Source organism: Aquarana catesbeiana, linkage group LG08 (assembly GCF_042186555.1).
Source record: "Aquarana catesbeiana isolate 2022-GZ linkage group LG08, ASM4218655v1, whole genome shotgun sequence".
NCBI lineage: Eukaryota > Metazoa > Chordata > Amphibia > Anura > Ranidae > Aquarana > Aquarana catesbeiana.
The window spans coordinates 171,316,890-171,337,990 of NC_133331.1; positions in this window are offsets into that span (position 1 = coordinate 171,316,890).

The following is a 21,101-nucleotide window of genomic DNA, read 5'->3' on the forward strand; positions in this document are numbered from 1 at the left end:
TTGCAACTAATAGTAAAAATTACTGGAAATGGATTACAATAACCCCAGCATTAGTGTCAGTGAGTACAAAAACAATCCCTAACACGTAAGCTGATGTACTTATGGATGCAATAGTGCATGCGATAATAACGCCCAGCATTAGTATCAGTGAGTGGAATAATAACCCCCAGCATTGGTGCCAATGGATGCAATATTAACCCCCAGCATTGGTATCAGTGGAAACAATAACAACCCCCACCATTGGTGTTAGTGGACACAATAATACCCACAGCATTGGTGTCAGTGGATGCAATAATAACCCCCAACATTGGTGTAATTGGAAGCAATAATAACCCACCCCAGCATCGGTGTCAATGGAATCATTAATAACCCCCAGCATTGATGTCAGTGAATGCAATAATAACCCACAACACTGGTGTCAGTGGATGCAATAATAACTCCCAGCATTAGTGTCAGTGGACGCAATAGTAACCCCGAGCACTGGTGTCAGTGAGTGCAATAATAGCCCCCAACACTGGTGTCAGTACTACCACATTGGTTGTTGGTGGCAGTGATAGTTAACACCTCCTCCCCACATGCTGGTCACTGGCAGTAATGTTTAACCTCCCCCCACATTGCTGATTAGTGGCACTGAAAATTAACCTCCTTCCCCCCTGCATTGGCGGTCATGGCAGAAAAAGTTAACCCCCCCCATTGGTGATCACTTACCCATCACACACTCCTGTGCCACTCTCTCTCCTCACGCCAAGATTTTACTTGTATTGTTGGTGGAGATAACTACGTCCACAGTAGTCTCCTGCATTCACTGCCAGGCGCTGGAACACAAAGAGCACCCAGAGCAGAGCTGCTGTTAGAAATCATGGGGCCCCGTACTGCCTACCAGACAGGGCCCTGCTCCCTAAACCCCCCACCCCAGGAAAATATCAAATTATATTTTCCCTAATAGTCTCCTCCCCCGAACTCCATCCTGAAACAGAGGAGGGAAGCCGCGAATGCTTTTTGGAAAAGGGGGTGCCCAGAAAGTATGGGGGGTGGGAGCGTGGATTCTAGACCTGATCCCCCTGCAGCACAGCTGGAGGGAGAGGAGGAGAAGCCAGCAGCACTGCATGGGGGCGCAGAAGAGGATCAGTGTTTGATCAGTAAGGCAGTACAGCTGGCCCTCCTTTTGAACTCAATGGGGCAGCGGCGCCAAACCAGCGGCGCTTTGCGGGCGGTTTTAACCCTTTTTCGGCCGCTAGCGGGGGTTAAAACCACCTCGCTATCGGCCTAATAGTGTCGCTGAAACGACAGTAAAGCGACGCTAAAATTGGCGCCGCTTTACCTCTGACGCCCGCCCCAGTGTGAAAGTAGCCTAAAGCAATACAGAGGATGTAGAATGTTTTACATCCCTGGGACTGATTATGTGGTTCTAAAGCTAACCTTTCCTCTTGGTAGTAGCAACCTGTGACAGAGAACAGTGTGTAGGTTGATATTACTGACATTTCTTGCCTTAACATACAGTATATACAAGTCTGCAATTAGAATGTTTGATTTTTCTAATTATACATTACATACCTGCTCTGAGTCAGCACTGACCAGAGGTAGCCTAGAAACTGTCTTTTCAGAGGGAGAAAAATAGCCAAAACCTACATATTTTCTCCATGAAAAATTTTCTTTAACAATGGCACTGTGATGATGGACTGCAAGTAATATGAAGTATGAATTATCTATACTGCCCTGCAAACTAATAGAGGATTTTACCAGGCATAATACTTTGTAACCATAATGCACTGCAAAGACCTTTGAACTCAGGATAACAGGCTTAAAAAAGCCAGTAATAGGGGCTTTGTTTTGGGGTGGGCACAGAACAACCATAGTGTCAGTGGGGAGACCTGACAAACTGCCTAGGGAAAGATTATGGCCAGTGTCAAAACTGCCCAAAAAGCTATCAGAATTAGTCAATCAACCCCGTTTGCTGCCTTTTTAATATTTTTTCTCTTGCAGTTTTTTTCTGTTTAATTTTATTTTGTGGCTGATTTAGGATCAGCAGTCAATTTCGGATGCTGTCCTGTCCATAGCAACTTTTTTTTCTGCAATGCCTCCCTTTACAAAATGTGGCTTTTGTTGTTTCAAGTGGGGCAGCATTTTGGGGTTTTCTGTTATTTTTGGGGTATATATTTATTTTATGTTGATAGGGCCTTTATTTTAAGTTAAACTGATATTTTTTTATTTGTAGCAAGGTTTATCTTAAAAAGAAACCAGGCTTTTGTTTCAGGGGTTATTATTTTTGGCGTTTTCCTTAAGGTATAGGAATGTATTGTATGTAATGTACAGAATGTTAATAGGGCCTTTTTTAGGTGCTTCCCTTAAAAAAAAGTGGGCTTTTGTGTCAGTGTTCATTGCAGCCCCCTATCCACATACCCTGTTTCCCCGAAAATAAGACCTAGCGTGATTGTCGGTGATGGCTGCAATATAAGCCCTACCCCCCAAACAAGCCTTACTTAAAGGCCTTGTAGGTCTTATTTTCAGGGTAGGGCTTATTTTCGGGGAAACAAGGTAGGGCTTTTTTGGGGGGTAGGGCTTATATTGCAGCCATTACTGACAATCACGCTAGGTCTTATTTTCGGGGAAACAGGGTAGTAAAAATAAAAGATAGGCAAACACTAGTTAGGCCTATTCTCTGTGAATAAATCTGTCCTGCTGCTGTCTGATTTTACACTGCTGTGTCATCTGTGGTCCACAAATTCTTGTAGTACAACACCTGCCTGTACTCTTTGGTGTTAATTTACTAAAGCCATAAAGATTTAGAATTTTGCAAATGCAGCTGTACTCTTTTCCTCGTAGCTTAGTGAATGTTATGTTGATTTCCATCATTCAATCATATGCAAGCAAAATGCTGTTTTTTTATTTTTATTGCACCTGATTGGGTATTCTTTACAAAGTGAAACTTCATTGCATTCACAAATCTCTGGAGAAAATGAGTGCACAGTCTTTTTGCCTTTAGTAAATCAACCCCTGTATCTCTAGTACATTTCTGACAATTCTCTCTGTTAATGTAGTAAATCCATGTTAATCACGGTGTCCAGCAATTGTAAATTACAATGACCAGACCGCCCCACTCCTTTTGCTAGAGATTGTGACTGGCATAGATTACATCGCTGGATGCTCTGGTTGACATGGAATTACTTCAGGTGACATTTAGGGTTCGTACACACAGACAGAGGAATTCATTATGCTTAGTGTTAAGTATCAGACATTTTCCTGCACCCAAGGAGCTGCATATACTGCGTAGGTGTGCCATGCAAGAGAATGGCTGCAAATGGCTATACTCTTGTAAACACCAGTGCTTCTTTGCTTTACACATTTACCCATGCATGTGTCTGATTTCCCAAATGCAAAGCTTCTGTGTTTGGGAATGCGCTAGAAAATTTTTGCTTAAATTACCATTTTTGCATTAAAAAATGCCCATAAGATTTGTCTGTGTTTTATTTAATTAGAATTTTTTCACGGTTTGTATTTATTTACTTTTAACTCTTTGTGGGAATGGATAAGAATTACTAATGTACCCTAATGTGGTGAATATCTGGGTATTCCTTTATTTTAAAAGGAGCTGCCAGATTCCACAATAAGTCCCCCCATTTTACCCCTACCTCTTTGGGGCATCAGAGTTGAGGAAGAGGCCCTTGTCCCTCAACATTGGGGCAAGGGTACTTTGCAAGCGAGGACGGCTTTAACGTCCCCCGTTGTAAAGTACCTCCAAATGTTGAAAGGCATGTGGCCTGGTCTTGTACATGAAAAGGTGGGAAGGCACACACACTCACTGCCCTTTACTTGCTATCCAGGGTGTATGCCTAAGGGTCTAATTGGAAAAGGTGAACCCAACACCATTCTTTGCAATTTTTTTTTTTTACAGCGTTCAAACTGCAATGAACCAGATTGGGTGCTGGTACCAACTAATGCTTGTAGTACCGCTCTAAGCAAAGAAGGAGAGTGTATATAGTCCCACCGGTATTCAGGAATGGGGTGCTGGCTGAAAATATCACCATCCACTAGTGTGTAGCATACTTGGAAAAAATTGCTGCTCCACCATATCCAGTCTATGTGGTTAACACGTGTAGGATGGCCTCAGCCTTGCACTACTTCACAAGCCATGCCCTCTGACTTATTTCCCCACACCCCCTCGGGGCTTAGTCATAGAGGAAAGGAGCAGCAATTTTTCCAAGATTGAGTGCTGCTGCTATATGTAAGATGATCTAACTGTGAAAAAAAAATCAATTCCACAGCAAAACATGTGCTTCCAGTATACTCTGTAACTGAGACTGTGAAAATGCCTAACATGTCATTTAAATGGTGTATTTTCAATGTTGCCCTCAAAGCCACATAAAAGACCTTTTCCTAACTGTACAGTATTTATTTATTTTTTGTTGGTATATGACCGACATGGCAGTGCCCAGCTCTCCAGTATTTAGTATCAAGATTCAACCCCTTTAGGCTTCGATAAGATTTGATGTCAAGTTTGGGTTTGTGGACTTTAAGCTGGATTCTATGAGCTCCTAGCGAATCAAAACCCAGGCAGTTTTGGTCATCCTTAATAATTAACATAAATTAAAGAAAAAAAGGAATTTCAACATCCATCCCCTTTCATACAGAACAGACAATAAAAACTAAACATTGGATGTTAAAGGCAACATGGCTTAGCTTGAATTTTTTAAAAAAGGGCCCAACAATGCTGGGTCTTTAAATCTGTATTCAGATGTTACCAGTTTATTTTATTTCTTTATACTTCCTACACAAGCATTCAATATACAACATTTTATTAACAGTACAACCACTGCATCCATATGGTTGCATTATAATAAAAATTACTGCCCATTAGGAAATAATCTAGAACAAGGCATTTGCATTATTTTACTTCGGTTCAGCACTGCACAAACTTACCTTTGGACATATTTCAAACTGCAATAGGCAAATGTTATTATACTCATTAATCCAAAAAGAAACTCATACAACAGCTGTTAAAGGGGCCTGAATCCAAATGGCATGTCTGTGAGCTGTGTTTGCTATCACAGTTTGTAGTTATATCAGAGATCGTCTAGAGAATTATAAAGATTAATAAACATAAAGATATATATCACATAAACTAATAAAAATGTTAGGTGTATGTACAGTAGTTTTGTAAGGTGTGGTAAAGGATTAGATCTATCTCGAGATTTTACCGCTGTTTCTGTCCAAGCTGGGATGATTCAACCCTCAGTCTGATTGTCTTGTGACCAAGGCCACCAAAACAGAAAGTGACGGAAAACCCCAAATTTTACAGTCATCATAAAAAAAAAAGAGGTAAGGGTAAATTCGACACCTGTTTTGGTGACGATTCTCTAAAAGGAAAATTCCCCATACTTTGTAGAAATTTCATCTCAATACCTGTCATGGAACCCCTTCGCAGTCCGCTTGAATACTTCCGTCATATACTGCTTCCTCCAGTCTGGACCTTCAGATATCAGATATTACAGCCCATATACAGTATTGTAACCTAAGAACCAGGCAAGACTAGCTCAGTTACACAACTGCAACATGGAATGATTTATTGGACAAGTATACAGCCTTTTTATACACTTGAAAAGTATGTCAGCCCCCGCATACTCCTGTCACACTACCTTTTTACGTCTCTAACAGAAAATGAAGGGAAATCTTCCCAAAGAAACTGACAGTGGTTTTCACCCTTCCCTACTCTTTGTAAAAATAACAAAAAAGCTTTGGATGTACATCAATTTTAAAATTACAAACTCTACAGTGATACAATACAATAATTGACAAAGCAATGCATTATTCATGTAATAAAAAGGCCATATAACCTATAATCTTTTTTGGTGTTGGACCAAATGGCATAAATGAAGGAGAACAGATAAGTGCTTTGAGAAGTGTGGGACTTTGTTAGTATTACTCAAAAATCACGCTAAGTGGAAGTTAGAGTGGGGTTTGATAAGGAACCACTGTCCCTATGTAGGAGAGTAGATATTTCCAAAATATGTTATGTTCAAAACTTTTCTTAGAGGAACACTTTGCCCTGTACATATTTGGTATTGGGAAAATAACTCCTTGCTAATTTTGTCTCTAAATTGTGTGAGTAATCCTAATTTATAAAGCAAGTGTACAAGTTCACGGTTTTTAGTTTTTAACACAATAGGTAATTGGATCCCCTAGCACTCTCGCCTAGCGGTAAAAAGGGTCGCTGGTTCGAATCCCAACCACGACACTACCTGCCTGGAGTTTGTATGTTCTCCCTGTGCCTGCCTGGGTTTCCTCCGGGTACTGGTAGGTTAATTGGCTTCTGTCCAAAAATTGGCCCTAGTATAAGAATGTGAATTGGGGACCTTGGATTGTGGGCTCCTTGAGGGTAGGGACCGATGTATGTGTGGAGCGCTGCATAAATTGACGGCACTATATGGGTACCTTAAATAAAATAGGGATAATTGTAGACACACACCCACACTCACTCAGGTTGAAATGGATGGACTGGTGTCTTTATTCAACCTTACTAACTATGTAACTATGTAATTGGCTGAATGATTAGACTCGGAGTAACTCTAACTTGCAGTTTACTAAACAGGTGAAAAGTTGGACTTAATAATGCAAACCAGGTTTAGGATGGTAAAAGATTATGCATACACTGCAGAATACAAAACAGATTATGAAAGCGGGCCAGCAATGTCTCTCAGACCCAATCAGGATGCCATGGCTGTAGAGCCTAAAGGCACTCATTGCACTCATTTCCCCCAGAATTTATTGAATGTGTTAAAACTTCACTTTGTAAAGAATCCCCCATCAGGTGCAAGTTACATAAAAAAAAAAAATGTTTTGCTTGCACATGATTGGATGATGGCAATCAGCAGAGCTTCACTATGTTCACTAAGCTCTGGGGAAAACGAGTACACTTGCAAAGTGCATAATCTATTTGCCTTTAGTAAATCAACCCCATGGTCTCTATAAGACTCCATAACAACAGAGTCAAGCTGAGAACCACTACTTCCTTAAACAGTGCAAAACACAAACAGCTACTTGCACTCATCCTCATAATCAGCATCCTTCACAGGGCCCTGTCAGAACCTGTCTGGCTACACTGGTTTTTGCACCTTATTCGGCACCTCTTCACTGGTTAACCAGCCATTCAAAGCATTGTTTAACAGTAACAGAGTTCCATCCTGTACACTTTATAAATTGCCCTATAACATGGGTAGTCAGTTCCGGCTTACCAAATATGCACAGTATGCACCGGCCTATGGGCTCCACCCTGTTTAGGGTCCCTTTGACAATGGATCAAAATTATATTGATTTGATCTTGAAAGAAAATTACAATGAAGCGTTCTTAAATTGTTTACAAATTGCAATTTGCTAATGTTCCAATTGAGGGCTTAAAGCAGAGTTAAACCCAAAAGTGGAATTTCCGCTTTAAAGGAGAAGTCCAGCCTGAGTTCATTCAGCTGGGCTTCTCCTATGGGTCACAGGAGTGCAATGCGTTTTGCACTCCTGCGACCCGTTTTCAGCAGAGAGTGGTCTTAAGTCTGCTCTCTGCTGAAGTCACACAGATCAGTCCAGGCACCGCGTCATCCAGACTCTGGAAGTCTTGATCTGCCAGGTGCCTGTACTGATGGCTGACTCAGCCTCTCAGTGAGCCGCTGAGATGGCTGCTCCCCGCCCCTCCACAGCTCAGTGCTCCAGCGAGCATGGAGTAGCAGAGCAGGATTGACAGTCAGCAGCTCTCCGCTCGGGGACCTGAGAGAACCGAGCCATCGGCGGTGTTCATTGGCTCGGTTCTCAGTGCAGAGACAGATGCAGCATCGCATTGATGCTGCAGCCACCTAGGTAAGTATAATTTGGCATGTCTTTTTTTTGGGGGGGGGTTCCTAGTTTCAACAGGTACTCAGCTCCCACTTCCGCTCAGGCTGCCTAGGCGGCTCAAGCAGAAGTTCTCCTCTCCCCCTCCCTCCCTACAATCTTCTGGGATATGTCACAGGTCGCAGAAGATTGCCCGGCCATTCAGGATGCGCAGCCCGAGATTTGTCAAACAAACCAGATTTTTTTTTGAGGAGGTAAGTAAAACCTTGGACAGGGGGGTGGCTGTGGACGTGGTAGACTTGGATTTTGCAAAAGTGTTTGACACAGTTCCTCACACATGGCTAATGTGTAAGGTAAAGTCTACAGGCTTGGAAAGTGGTTTGCCGCCGTTGTTATATGGCAGCAGTTTGTAAATGGATAAAACTGGCTAAAAGACCGAATTTCAGAGAGCAGTGGTTAATGATTCTTACTCTGAATGGTCTAATGTTATCAGTGGTGTACACCAAAGTTCAGTGTTGGAACCCTTACTTTTTAATATCTTCATTAATGATATAGGGTCTGGGATTAAAAGTACCATTTCAGTCTTTGCAGATGACACCAAGCTATGCAGTGGAATAATGTCCTTACAGGATGTCTCCGACTTACAAGATGACCTCAATGCACTGTTTAAATGGGCAACTATGTGGCAAATGAGGTTTAATGTTGATAATCGTAAAGTTATTCACTTGGGGGCTAAGAATATGCATGCATCATACATACTAGGGGAAGTACAACTAGGGGAATCAATGGTAGAGAAGGATTTAGGGTTTTGGTAGATCATAAGTTTAATAAAAGCATGCAATGCCTAGCTGCGGTTTCCAAAGCAAGCAAAGAGATATAATTTTGTCCCTGTACAAATCATTAGTAAGACCTCATCTAGAATATGCAGCTCAGTTTTGGGCACCAGTTCTCAAAAAGGATATCGGGGAACTGGAGAAAGTGCAGAGAAGGGCAACCAAACTGAGAGGCATGGAGGAGCTCAGCTATGGGGAAAGATTAGAGGGACTGAATTTATTCTCTCTTGAGAAGGGGAGATTAAGGGGGGATACGATCAACATGTACAAATACATAATGGATGCATATAGTGAACTTGGTGTTGAGTTATTCAATTTAAGGTCATCCTCTTCTAGAGGAAAAAAGATTTAATCTCCAAATATGGAAAGGTTTCTTCACAGTAAGAGCTGTGAAAATGTGAAATAGACTCCCTCCAGAGGTGGTTCTGGTCAGCTCAGTAGATTGCTTTAAAAAAGGTCTGGATCCTTTCCTAAATGTACATAATATAACTGGATACTAACATTTATAGGTAAAGTTGACCCAGGGAATATCCGATTGCCCCCCGGGGGATCAGAAAGGAATTTTTTCCCCCTGATGTAAGCAAATTGGATCAAGCTTTGCTAGGATTTTTCGCCTTCCTCTGGGTCAACTGTGGGTATAGAATTGTGTATATGGGATTGTATGATTTTTTTATTTTTTTTTATTGGTTGAACTAGATGGACTTGTGTTTTTTTTACCCTGACTAAACTATGTAACTATGAACATTCTCCACTGACCACCAATCCACACATGCTCCACCACTACTGTGCCTTATTTATACAGGAAGATTCTCGTCCTGTCACTGCGGGGAATGATTGCAGGTGGCCCACGGACATCGAGTCCGCCCCACCCGCTGATTGGCTCCCCCCGCTAGCCAGTGGGTGAGTCAAAGTACAATGACGGCGATTCATGGAATCGAGCCACATTACCGCAGTACAAATGCGGCGACTGCTCCTTAAGTAGTTAAAGAGGTCCTGTCATGATTTTTTCTATTACAAGGGATGTTTACCAAAAATTTTTTTTTTTTTAAAAGGACCATGTAAAAATAAATACTATTTTTTTTTTTTAAAGCGCCCCGTCCCTTCATGCTGGCACACACAAGCGAACGTATACGTAAGTCGCACCCGCATATGTACACATTGTTCAAACCAAACATGTGAGGTATCGCCGTGATCGTTAGAGCGAGAGCAATAATTCTAGCAAAAGACCTCCTCTAACTCAAAACTGGTAACCTGTAGACATTTTTAAACGTTGCCTATGGAGATTTTTAAGTGTCAAAGTTTGTCGCCTATTCCACGAGCAGGCCCAATTTTGAAGCATGACATGTTAGGAATCAATTTATTCAGTGTAACATTATCTTTCACAATATAAAATAAAATTGTGCCAACTTTACTGTTTTCTTATTTTTTGATTCAAGAATTTAAATTTTTTCAAAAAAAAATTTTGTTTGCAAGACCGCTGCGCAAATACGGTGCGACAAAGTATTGCAATGACCGCCATTTTATTCTCTAGGGTGTCTGAAAAAAAAAAAAAAAATTATATATATATATTTAGTAGAAGCAGCCTTTTGCTCTAATACAGCCATGAGTCTTTTTGGGAAAGATGCAACAAGTTTTTCACACCAGGATTTGGGGATCCTCTGCCATTCCTCCTTGCAGATCCTCTCCAGTTCTGTCAGGTTGGATGGTAAACGTTGGTGGACAGCCATTTTTAGGTCTCTCCAGAGATGCTCAATTGGGTTTAAGTCAGGGCTCTGGCTGGGCCATTCAAGAACAGTCACGGAGTTGTTGTGAAGCCACTCCTTCATTATTTTAGTTGTGTGCTTAGGGACATTGTCTTGTTGGAAGGTAAACCTTCGGCCCAGTCTGGGGTCCTGAGCACTTTGGAGAAGGTTTTCGTCCAGGATATCCCTGTACTTGGCCGCATTCATCTTTTCCTCGATTGCAACCAGTCATCCTGTCCCTGCAGCTGAAAAACACCCCCACAGCATGATGCTGCCACCACCATGCTTCACTGTTGGGACTGTATTGGACAGGTGATGAGCAGTGCCTGGTTTTCTCCACACATAAAGCTTAGAATTAAGGCCAAAAAGTTCTATCTTGGTCTCATCAGACCAGAAAATCTTATTTTTCAACATCTTGGAGTCCTTCAGGTGTTTTTTAGCAAACTCCATGCAGGCTTTCACGTGTCTTGCACTAAGGAGAGGCTTCCATCGGGCCACTCTGCCATAAAGCCCAGACTGGTGGAGGGCTGCAGTGATGGTTGAATTTCTACAACTTTCTCCTATCTCCCGACTGCATCTCTGGAGCTAAGCCACAGTGATCTTTGGGTTCTTCTTTACCTCTCCCACCAAGGCTTTTCTCCCCCGATAGCTCAGTTTGGCCGGACGGCCAGCTCTAGGAAGGGTTCTGGTCATCCCAAACATCTTCCATTTAAGGATTATGGAGGCCACTGTGCTCTTAGGAACCTTAAGTGCAGCAGAAATTTTTTGTAACCTTGGCCAGATCTGTGCCTTGCCACAATTCTGCCTCTGAGCTCTTCAGGCAGTTCCTTTGACCTGATGATTCTCATTTGCTCTGACATACACTGTGAGCTGTAAGGTCTTATATAGACATGTGTGTGGCTTTCCTAATCAAGTCCAATTAGTATAATCAAACACAGCTGGACTCAAATGAAGGTGTAGAACCATCTCAAGGATGATCAGAAGAAATGGACAGCACCTGAGTTAAATAGATGAGTGTCACAGCAAAGGGTCTGAATTCTTAGGACCATGTGATATTTCAGTTTTTCTTTTTTAATAAATCTGCAAAAATTTCAACAATTCTGTGTTTTTCTGTCAATATGGGGTGCTGTGTGTACATTAATGAGGAAAAAAAATGAACTTAAATGATTTTACAAATGGCTGCAATACAACAAAGAGTGAAAAATTTAAGGGGGTCTGAATACTTTCTGTCCCCACTGTATATATACATATACATAGTAGGGACGGAAAGTATTCAGACCCCCTTACATTTTTCACTCCTTGTTATATTGCAGCCATTTGCTAAAATCATTTAAGTTCATTTTTTTTGTCATTAATGTACACACAGCACCCCATATTGACAGAAAAACACAGAATTGTTGCCATTTTTGCAGATTTATTAAAAAAGAAAAACTGAAATATCACATGGTCCTAAGTATTCAGACCCTTTGCTTGGTATTTAGTAGAAGCACCCTTTTGATCTAATACAGCCATGAGTCTTTTTGGGAAAGATGCAACAAGTTTTTCACACCTGGATTTGGGGATCCTCTGCCATTCCTCCTTGCAGATCCTCTCCAGTTCTGTCAGGTTGGATGGTAAATGTTGGTGGACAGACATTTTTAGGTCTCTCAAGAGATGCTCAATTGGGTTTAAGTCAGGGCTCTGGCTGGGCCATTCAAGAACAGTCACGGAGTTATTTTGAAGCCACTCCATTATTTTAGCTGTGTGCTTAGGGTCATTTTCTTGTTGGAAGGTAAACCTTCGGCCCAGTCTGAGGTCCTGAGCACTCTGGAGAAGGTTTTCGTCCAGGATATCCCTGTACTTGGCTGCATTCATCTTTCAATCGATTGCAACCAGTCGTCCTGTCCCTGCAGCTGAAAAACACCCCCACAGCATGATGCTGCCACCACCATGCTTCGCTGTTGGGACTGTATTGGACAGGTGATGAGCAGTGCTTGGTTTTCTCCACACATACCGCTTAGAATTAAGACAAAAAAAAGGTCTATCTTGGTCTCATCAGACCAGAGAATCTTATTTCTCACCATCTTGAAGTCCTTCAGGTGTTTTTTTTTAGCAAACTCCATGCGGGCTTTCATGTGTCTTGCACTGAGGAGAGGCTTCCGTCGGGCCACTCTGCCATAAAGCCCCGACCGGTGGAGGGCTGCAGTGATGGTTGACTTTCTACAACTTTCTCCCATCTCCCGACTGCATCTCTGGATCTCAGCCACAGTGATCTTTGGGTTCTTCTTTACCTCTCTCACCAAGGCTTTTCTCCCTCGATAGCTCAGTTTGGCCATACGGCCAGCTCTAGGAAGGGTTCTGGTCATCCCAAACATCTTCCATTTAAGGATTATGGAGGCCACTGTGCTCTTAGGAACCTTAAGTGCAGCAGAAATTTTTTTGTAACCTTGGTCAGATCTGTGCCTTGCCACAATTCTGTCTCTGAGCTCTTCAGGCAGTTCCTTTGATCTCATGATTCTCATTTGCCCTGACATGCACTGTGAGCTGTAAGGTCTTATATAGACAGGTGTGTGACTTTCCTAATCAAGTCCAATTAGTATAATCAAACACAGCTGGACTCAAATGAAGGTGTAGAACCATCTCAAGGATGATCAGAAGAAATGGACAGTACCTGAGTTAAATATATGAGTGCAAAGGGTCTTTAACCTAAATGATTTCAGCAAATGGCTGCAATATAACGAAGAGTGAAAAATTTAAGGGGGTCTGAATATTTTCCGTCCCCGCTGTATATTATATATATATATAATGTTTGGGGGTTTTAAGTAATTTTCTAGCAAAAAAAATTATTTTAACTTATAAACATCAAGTGCAAAAAATAGGCTTGGTCCTTAAGGGGTTAATACTTCGTACAAAATTATTTGTTGGTAATGACAGCTTGCCGACCAGCGCACGCAGATTTACATCGGCAGAATGGCACTGGCAGGCAAAAGGGTGTAGAGGTACGTCCCCTTTAAGAAGTGGTGTCGCGAGCGCTTGTGGTCTCCGTGACCGCGGGTCCCACAGACTCATTGTCCGCCGGGTGCCCGCGGTCATGTCATGGAGAGGAAGAACGGGGAGATGCTTATGTAAACAAAGCATTCCCCTGTCCTGCTTAGTGACAGGACAGTGATCAAGAACTGTGATTACTGTCCTGTGTGTTCAAGCCCAGCCCCCTCACAGTTAGAATCACTCCCTAGGACACACTTAACCCATTCACTGCCCCCTAGTGGTTAACCCCTTCACTGCCAGTGTCATTTACACAGTAATCAATGCATTTTATAGCACCGATTGCTGTATAAATGACAATGGTTCCAAAAATGTGTCAAAAATGTCCAATGTGCAGTCCCGATAAAAATCGCAAATCGCCACCATTACTAATAAAAAAAAAAAATAAAAATAAAAATGCCATAAAACTATCCCCTATTTTGTAGACGCTATAAATTTTGTGCAAACCAATCAATATACGCTTGATTTTTTTTTTTTACCAAAAATATGTAGAAGAATACATATCAAAATATTGGGTTTTTATATATTTTTGGGGGATATTTATTATAGCAAAAAGTAAAAAATACTGCGTTTTTTTCAAAATTGTCGCTCTTTTTTTGTTTATAACGCAAAAAATAAAAACCGCAGAGGCGATCAAATACCACCAAAAGAAAGCTCTATTTGTGGGAGAAAAAGGACGTCAATTTTGTTTGGGTACAACGTCGCACAACCGTGCAATTGTCAGTTAAAGCGACGCACTGCCAAATCGCAAAAAGTGCTCTGGTCAGGAAGGGGGTAAAATCTTCCGGGGCTGAAGTGGTTAAGACGCCTCCTGTATGGAGAAACTAGTCGCATGCATTGCTCAGGTGTGATTTTGGCCCATTCTTCTATGAACTCTGATCTTTAGTTCTTTTCATAGATTTTCTATTGGATTCAAGCCAGGTGATTGGCTGGGCCATTCTAGCAGCTTTATCTTCTTTCTTTGAAACCAATTGAACCAATTTGAAACCAATTGAGAGTCTCTTTGCCTTTGTGTTTGGGATTATTGTCTTGCTGAAATGTCCACCTTTGTTTTATCTTCATCATCCTGGTAGATGGCAGCAGATTTTTATTAAGAATGTCTTGGTACATTTTTCCATTCATCCTTCCTTCAATGATATGAAGTTTGCCAGTTTGGGGCTGAAAAACAGCCCCACACCATGATGTTCCCACCTCCACACTTCACTGTTGGTATGGGGGTGTTTTTGGGGTGATGTGCAGTGCCATTTAACCTCCAAACATGGTGTTTATTATGGCATCCAAAGAGTTCAATTTTCTCATCTGAGCAGACTGTGTTTTCCCAGTATTTCACAGGCTTGTCTAAATGTTGTGCAGAAAACTTTAAACGAGCTTCAACATGCTTTTTCTTCAGCAATGGAGTCTTGCGTGGTGAGCGAGCATACAAGCCATGTCAGTTGAGTGCAATACTTGTTTTCTTCGATATAATTGTACCTGTTAATTCCAGGTCTTTCTGAAGCTCTCCACAAGTGGTTCTTGGCTCTTGCACAACTCTTCAAATAATTCTTTTCACTCCTTTGTCAGAAAACTTACGAGGAGCACTTGGTCGTGGCCTGTTTATGGTGACATGATGTTCTTTCCACTTCCGGTTTATGGCCCCAACAGTGCTCACTGGAACATTCAGAACTTTAGAAATCCTTCTGTAATCAATGCCATCAGTATGTTTTTGCAACAATAACGTTGTAAAGGTCTTGAGAGAGCCATTTGCTTTTATCCATCATGTGATGTTTCTTGTGTGACACCTTTTTATAGGCCATCAGTTGAGACTGAACAAGCTGATAATAAATTTGCACTTATAAGGGGCAAGATTGCTTTCTAATTACTGATAGATTTCAGTGGTGTATTGGCTTTTCATGCCTTTTTGCGCATCCCTTTGTTCATGCGTTCAGTACTTTTTCCCTGTGTCATTCTATTTTATTACACATAACTTAATTTCTGAACTTATCTGTTTTGGTTTCTTTGTATGTATGGATTGCATGGGTTGTTACCGACGTGGTGAAAATTTCATGTCACCTTTAGAAATATATTTACCTAGAAAACTGGTTATTTTACCTGCTGTATACAGTATATACAAACCGTACCTGGCCGGTGCCCCTGGAAACTGTAGACACTGCTACCCCAGTGACCTCCACATGCTTCTGGGTCCCATGCCAAGCAGCTGGCACTGATTAATTCTGAACTCAGGAGGTCAGCCACTCAGCACAAGCGCCTTTTGTGAATAAATGCAAAGCAAGGTGGAGAGGTGGGGAGGTGATGTTTAAGGATTAAGGGTTGAGGGGTGTTTTAACTGAATAATGATTAGGTTAAATGGGTTGTAAACCCTCACGGTTTTTCGCCTGAATGCATTCTATGCATTCAGATGAAAAACCTTTAGTACTGCAGCACCCCCCTCCCCCAGACTCCCCCTTTTTCTTACCTGAACCCGATTGTTCCAGTGACGGGAACGAGCACAGCAGCTCCACTGTCTCGTGTCCTCATTGGATGGATTTATAGCAGCAGGAGCCATTGGCTCCCGCTGCTGTCAATCAAATCCAGTGACACGGGAGTCGGGGCAGGGTCCTGCTGTCTGTGTCCATGGACGCAGCAGCAGGACTCGGGAGCACGACCGCACGAGTGCCCCCATAAAATGCAGCTCTCCAAGGGGGCATTCGAGAGGAGGAGGAGCCAGGAGCACCGCAGGGGACACCAGAAGAGGAGGATCAGGGCCACTCTGTGCAAAATCCTTGCACAGAGGAGGTAAGTATAACATGTTTGTTATTTTAAAAAAAACCAAAGCTTTACAATCACTTTAAGTGTCAATGTAAGGGAGGGGTAAGTGTTGGGGGCACTTTATTGCACTGTGTTTCACTGTGGGAAAACTATAGATGATAATTTGCTGTGGTGCTAGAAGCCTTGCAATGAAGCCCTCCAGCACTGCACTTCCCAGGACAAATGCCTGTAACAGAAAAAGTGATTTTGACACACTCTTTGACACTCACCAGATATTAGCATGCCAATGTTTTTTCTAAATGGCTGAAAAAAATCTCAAAATTCATTTGGTGCTTAGACCACACAGGCACATCCGAGCAACACATTATTTATCTGTACCCAACCGTACATTCAGTTTAATTCTTTTGACTTTCTGGTCAGTTACTAGGAAGTCCCTGTCTGTCATTTGTTATACTGACACATTTCAAAAGTCTACCAGTCCCTGATTAATACATTAGCCCTTTAAGGTATACCTATTCAAAAACATTGGGCCATGTCGCTTTTACTATTTCGTGGCATAGCCAAGCATACTCTTGCATCTCAGTGTGATTCCATGCATCTGTAATCATAAACCTGAGAACAGACTGGTGTTTTATATTCCAGAAGTATAAAGAAAAAGAATGCAGATTAGTGACAGTTACAATTATCGCAAACAACCTGAAGTCGTATTAACAGGAAAACGACAGAAATTCTTGGCAGGTAGAATTAAAGCTGCACAGAATAATTATAGCAAGCAACATTTAAATACTCAGAAAGGCAAAATCTTTTCCCTCAGAATATGATATGCTGCTTTAATATTTATACGGGCTTTATTGTGCATCAACCAATCATAAAACTCCATTTATCCAAATCGTTTTGTTGCTCTTGCAATATGCAGCTGCCTAGTATTGCATTAATGCACGCTCTGAGGAACAGAAGCACCAACCCACACATTAGCATCCTTATGGCCCTGGGTCTTTCAGGCTCTCTGGTGAGGCAGCAGTTGTCTTGCAGCTGTCTTCTCCACAGGCTCCTGGAGAGTGTGCCATATAGAAAAATGTCTCTGCTGCAGTAGAACGGGTGAATTGAAATCTTTCCTGAGCTTCCAGCACCAACATATCTTAAAAATGTAAGATACTCACAAATATACAAATATAGCTTTAGGAGGAACACATTCTAATCTGTTGATGCTAAGTGCATTATTAGGGAATGAACAAGCATTAGCCATCTTTTCATGGGCACATTTCACCTGAACATCGAATTAAAATTTTCATGGTAAACTTCATAAAAGTCGACACAGAAAAGAAAAACATCAAATATATGGCCTAAATTTTCCTTACACCTATATACAAGACTCCTAAAAAGCAAATTGCTTTTGCAAAGCCAAAGCCTTTTAGCTAAAATGCTGAATTTACCACACAGAGTGCAGTGCTTAATAGTAATCAACAGCAATTCATATTTCACCTTACATCTTCCTTGTTGCCTTGTTAGAGGGAATCTGTCAATCAGGAAAACAGCACTCATACATAAGGATCTCCATAATGGGGGTTCAGATCTGGTTGCTATTGGATACCAACTGCTAGGGAGGGAGCCAGACAACAACCACTTCACTACCAGAGAACCTTACCAGGTATCATATCCCATAGTGTGTTTACAGAGCCTAGTTCTTTAGAAATGCCAGAGCCAACATGCACCTCTTTGAAAAACTTCAGACCAAGATCAGAACAGTCAATGTACTTTTACTGAACAAGCGTGGCATAACAGTTCAAAATTAACATCTTTCCGCTAAACTAATGTAGCACCCTCTAGTATGCTAAAATAGGTCCTGTTAAGGTTTTTTGTCAAAGTAGGCAAAATGTTTTGGCTTGGCTGGAAGCCAAGCCTGTGTTTAACCCTGGGCAGGGTAAGTGATCCAGGGTGGGCTGGTATGACTCATCAGGCAGTACCTCTGGTACCTCCCCCTACTTCTGGAACTTGCTGGAAATTTCCAGAAGAATGGGAAGAAGGTTAGGAGGAGCTGCCTGGAGTATTCATGAGGGTCCTGACCAATCCCCAACAGTAGGTTGACAGGGGGTAGGCCCCCTCAAATACTGTTGGTCAGCACAGCTGGGCAGGAAAATTCAGGTAGAAGTTAGAGATGGAGTGTTAGGAGGCTGTCAGAGGACCCTTGAGGGTAACCCCCTAGTTTGTGGGGGGATAACCTCAGGTTTGGGAGCTCGGGTGCAGGAGGGATCCTCTGATATCCCAAGGAGGAATCCTGTTCAGTGGCACGGGAGCAGGTGTGAGGACAGCAGGAGCCAGTGAGCACATCCGGAGGAGATCTGCAAGGAGAAGACAGCCAGGTGAGCTGGTGAGTGTTACAATTGAAGAGGCAGCCTGAGAGGACTGGGTGAAAGCAATCTGAGATGACTTTGGAAGCTTAGCCAGGAGGGCTAGAGATAGGGGCAGCTGCAGGCAGGTGGGCTGGCAGTGCCTGAAGAGGTGGTGCTGGGATCAGTAGCCATGAGAGGATAGCTGGGCACTAGGACTTTTCTACACTACCAAAGGGGCCCGCAGTCCCTGCCTGTAAAGGGCATTTGCTACCAATCTGACTGAGCCCTATTGTCAGATCACCTAACAGTGTGCCAGCTGGTCCTGGGAATTGTAGTGCTTCAAGCAAGTGTTGTGCTAAAGGAGCGGAAGAGTGTGAAAATAGACTGTACAGAAGAAGTTGTCCTGGAAAAGTTCTGCTAAAGTCAAGTGGGCCTCCCATAATACCCTTAACCCCATCCAAGTTCAATACCCCTAATAAAATACAAAAAAAAGCTGCAAGGACTGTTCTTTGACTCAAGCCTGGCTGTGCAGGGTGGGGAAACCTATATTAAACCAGCGGGGGTAGCGCTACACTAACTACAGTTGTGTGGCTGCCCAGGCATACCTCTGTGAGGTGGGAGTCCATTATGGCATTGTCCTTGGCTTGGATGTCTCCGAACGTTCCGGTGTTTTCAGTCCCAATTCCATGTACAGACAAAACCCAGTCAGCTAGGAAGATGCGGCCAAGAAGAGAGCCCTCGGCTGTAGCCTTTTCCCCTTTATATTACAGGTGTGATGGCTAGGACCAGAAAGCCCAGGAACAGAACTTCACAAGTGAACCCCTTCCCCCATCCAGGGCCAGCTACTAACCTAAACACAGTTCAATCTGCCTACATGCCCCTTGATAGGTACTAAATATGTAAGTTGGCTGCCAAATCAGCTGCTGGCAAGACCTGCACTTGTAATCACACTGGAAAAAAATATTATTAAGGGTTCAGTTCACTTCTCATTCATTTATATCATTTTAAATCTCAAGCCCTGAAAAAAGGGGGTGGTTTGACCCTAAGAATGCCTTGCCTACTCTTTTGATTGTCCCCCAGACCTTTTTTTGGAATAAAGACGTATCTGGATCTTGTGTGGCACTTCAATTTACATTTTTGTTACATTAACAGTCAAGGGGACCGTGGAGAACCTCTGGGGTGTAGAAGCCACCTGCCCAGGACCCAGATCACCTGTATCAACTCCAATACCTGAAGATAAGATAGAAATACCAATAATATCCACTTTCCCTAAAGGATAGGTTAAAGAATAGGTTTGCCTTCACCATCATGTTAGCTGCTGTCACATTTAAAATCAGCGCTGCTGTGCAGGGTTCCGCCTGCACAGCCACATCATTCATTCATAGCAATCTGTATATGATTAAATTACATGTCCCACCTGCCACTGTGGCAAACAGTCTTGTAGTTCTTATGATACAAGAGTCACAGAGCATTATTAGGTTTTTTATGTAGAAAAAACTCCTAACAGAGCTAGGAGAGAAGATAAATGGCAGCTTAACGTAAATGTAAAGGACAAGATTTTCTAGATTTGGATAAAGTGGTGAAGGGATAGAACCAATGATTTTTATTACTGCCTGCATCCCCATTAGGGATACACACTATAAGGCTACATTCTCATGGTCACACAACAGTTCTAAACACTGCCCATACATACTGTGTGAACCACGCAGTGGCGGCTGTCGGAGTGTTGCTGCGTCAAGAGGCACTGCTTAATTACCTCTCAATGCAGAAAACTATGTGCCCATGGCCACCATTGGGAACGCAACCTATGGTCCTGATCAATGTCACCAGAAATTAAAGTGAAGGTAAATCTTAAAGTTTACCTGTCTTCCTGTCTTGTCCTAGTCCTAACTGCTCTCACATTGTTTACAATTGCTACACAAGTTATATTGTAATTAAATCTTATTCAAATTACCTTTCCTTTTCAATCTGTAGTGCTGTAATTTTCTGTAAAATGCAATGAAATATGGCAACCTGGAGGTGTTCTGTACCCAGATGGTGTATGCAACACCCCTAGAAATGTCATTACCTGCCTGTATGATTGGTTTACTGATTTTCCCAGAAGATACAAGTCAGATTTTGGCAGGGCTGGTGCAAGGATTTTTGACACGCTAGGCGAAACCTCTTTTTTCCGCCCCCTGGCTCCACCCCCTTTGTCATGCCCATCCTGACATCCCTCATACACCCATATTACATTACTCCCCCCTACCCCCCCCCCCCCCCCCATACACACAGATTACACCGAGACACATTACTCCCCCCATACACACAGATTACACCCAGAAACATTACTCCCCCCATACACACAGATTACACCCAGATACATTACTCCCCCCATACACACAGATTACACCCAGATACATTACTCCCCACATACACACAGATTACACCCAGAAACATTACTCCCCCATACATACAGATTACACTGAGAAACATGACTCCCCCCATACACACAGATTACACCCAGAAACATGACTCCCCCCATACACACAGATTAAACCCAGAAACATGACTCCCCCCATACACACAGATTACACCCAGAAACATGACTCCCCCCATACACACAGATTACGCTC